The sequence below is a fragment of the Notothenia rossii genome (assembly GCF_949606895.1).
Source record: "Notothenia rossii genome assembly, chromosome: 2".
Taxonomy (NCBI): domain Eukaryota; kingdom Metazoa; phylum Chordata; class Actinopteri; order Perciformes; family Nototheniidae; genus Notothenia; species Notothenia rossii.
The window spans coordinates 50,922,582-50,925,755 of record NC_136904.1 but is presented as its reverse complement, the minus strand read 5'-3'; the positions used below and the strand labels follow the sequence as shown (position 1 = coordinate 50,925,755).

The 3,174-nt window shown below is 39.6% G+C and overlaps 1 long non-coding RNA gene across 1 annotated transcript; it reads left to right on the top strand.

Annotated features, from left to right (window-relative positions):
- Positions 1 to 1,212: 1,212 nt before the first annotated feature.
- Positions 1,213 to 2,894, top strand: LOC307030046. Its single transcript, XR_013805505.1, has 3 exons — positions 1,213 to 1,886; positions 2,162 to 2,209; positions 2,444 to 2,894. It is a non-coding gene; the product is annotated as an uncharacterized lncRNA (long non-coding RNA).
- The last annotated feature ends 280 nt before the right edge of the window (positions 2,895 to 3,174 follow it).

Here is a 3,174-nt window from a genome sequence, read left to right as displayed (position 1 = left end):
TGTCCTACCAAACAAGCTATTGGCGATCAATGTTGACCTAATGCAGGAAACATATAGATCTTTCAGGTCTGCCTATATGATTAGCAATAAAATAAATAAATAGGGCTCCCCCGAAAGCAAATGGGTATTTCGAACACTGATTCAATCTCATTAGCTACAGGCATTTGAAGCTTGTAAAGGGAGGATAACAGCTCTCACTCGCCACTCTGCTGTTCCGCAGCGCCGCTTCCCCTCCCTCCGCTGAAATGATGAATGTAAGGTGTATAGTAATCATAGATAACACGGCAGGGTCCGTTACAGTTTGTTTTCATCTGATTTCAAATAAACAAAGTATTGGCTTTCAGAATATTAAACTTGTTTCGGCAAATTCAGATGATAAATACAACTTTGAAGCTTGTAACGGCATAATTAAAAGCGGAGAACGGAGTAACTTGACGTCACAGCAGGCATAACAACAGCCGGTGTTTCTCGAGTGTTTTCCCACAATACACACAAATGCAAAAATACACAAACAAACACACACACACACACACACACACACACACACACACACACACACACACACACACACACACACACACACACACACACACACTCGCGGGCTTCCCCCAGACCAGTAATCCAAACAAAAATATCTTCCCTCCGTACTATTTTGATAATTTGCTCCGCTAATAATCAATCAGATCGATCCAGAGAAGAGGAAACTTTGAAGGCCTTTTTCACAAAATGATGACTCTGTAACAGTCATTATATAATGTGACATATTTTGCTTAATATTTGGAGTACAAAAACAATCGTCGTGGCGTAGGTGTTACTCTCATCTATCTCAGATAGAAGATATGATTGGAGACGACCAGCCAATCAGAATTGACCTTCTCGAGTTCTCCGATTGGTTGGTTTTGTGGCACATTTGTAACGCTGTGACAACTTGAGCGAGCAGGCAGGCAAAGCTGAGCGCTCAACTGTGGTGCCTTCAGTTTGCATGATGTCTGGCAAAAAAAGGACATACGCCTCTGGTGATCAAAAACGAAAAAATAGAAAACTTAATGAAGAAAAAAGGCAAGACAATAAAGGTATGTAACTTCATATTATGGCTCTGTCTCCTGTCCTGTGTCCCACTAACAATAGTTGGATAACTTGGATTTGGGAGTATTCTAACTTACTTACTACTACTACTTACTTTCTAGCTTACGTTACAGCTAGCTAACTAGCCAAGTTATCATTATTATCTCAGCCTTTCTGTAGAATAATGCGATGCTATTAACGTTACTGATTAATTTACTTTAGAAAAGTTTAGCTCAGGCAGCAAGTCACACTCGTAGCTAATGTTAGCTAGGTATATGTGCTTGTTTCATATTTTGACCAAGTAAACCAATTTCCCCTGGGATTAATAAAGTACTATCTATCTATCTATCTATCTATCTATCTATCTATCTATCTATCTATCTATCTATCGAACTATCCAAACATCATTGTGTGGGTTCTAAGTTCATGTAAATGCAAGTATTCATTGGCTGAATATTGAATTAGCTATATAAAGCTAGTATGTTCCATTTGATGTTCCATTTCAAGTCTGTTTCCATAAAGCTTAACTCTGTAACATACTCTCCTCAGGAGCACTTCTGAAGTACTTTGGAAGCCCACAGCAGGTGCCAGCACACACCACAACGTCCACTGAGGACACTGTTGGTGAGTTCAAATGGGCCCAAAGTGAGAGCTTTCTGAATTTGGAATATTAAGTCATTACATTACGAATCATATATTTCTTTATTCCATAGCAGGTCAATCAACCTCCACCGCTGCTGTTGGTGAATGTGAAACCACAAGGTCAGCTGTTGGCACCAGTGACTCCGATGTCATCCAAGAAACCGCCTCAGACAATGCTGGTAAATGATGTGTTAAGTGTATAGATTAAGCCCATAGAGCTAGCTACAATTGCCATTTGTCTAAGTTCTATTGAGCAAGCTCGCTGTTCATTGCTTATAATAAATATCTGTCATGCATGGGGCAGGAGTTTGATGATACCTGTTTTTAAGGACTGATTCTGGATCAGCACTTTGGAGCTATCTCAAAAGCAGCGCCATAGTGGTGAAAAGACAGCTGATCTAGAGACAGTCCTATAGTCATATATTAAACAATGATATACTTCTTTATTCCATAGCAGTTCCATCAACTTCCATCACTGAAGAAACCACCTCTGACAATGCTGGTAAGTTTAGGCCTACATCAAAGAGACCTTAACTTTGTTTGTCAAGAAAAGCAAAGCACTATATGTCCAATCAATCATGGTATTATTATTATTATTATTATTATTATTATTATTATGAATATTATTATTACTATTGTGTTCAATCATTCAACTGTGTTGTTCATTGCCAGGAACATCAACTTGTAAACATGTCAAGTAACAAAAACTTATTTTTTTTAATTAATTTCCCTATAGGTATTTCTGTACCCATTGAAGTTGAGAGCAGTACCATTACGCCTACTACACCTACCTCTGTAACTTCTACTCCTTTTCTCTCTGGTTCACCAATGGATCCAACTGGGTGGCCATCAGTACTTAACGATCACGTACGTACAGATCTGGTGATTAGGGGGCCAGTACAGGTGGACAGAGATTTTGTATTCCCGAAAACACCAAACAACAGAAGCTTTCATTATCATTACATGTTTAGAACAGTTGTAAATGGTGAGAAAGTTAAGCGAAGCTGGTTAATATACTCCAAGAACAATGATTCAGTCTACTGCTTTTGCTGCAAGTTGTTTTCCAAGAAATCATTAAAGCTCATAACAGAGGGACAACAGGACTGGGTGAATATTGGCGCATTACTGAAGCTACACGACAACAGCCCAGATCATGTGAAAAGTGTGTTGACTTGGAAGGAACTAGAGCTCCGTCTTAAAAAAGGGAAGACAATAGACAAAACAGAGTTGTACCTCCTGGAGGCAGAGAAGAAGAGGTGGAGAGAGGTGCTCACTCGGTTGGTTTCCATCATCCAATCTCTAGCAGAGAGGAACCTGGGACTTAGAGGGACTGTTGACACCCTGCATAACCACAACAACGGGAATTTCCTCAAAGAAGTTGAGCTAATTGCCAAGTTTGACCCTGTTCTGAAAGAACACATCAGACGCATTGACAGTGGAGGAAATTACACTACATACTTGGGTAAA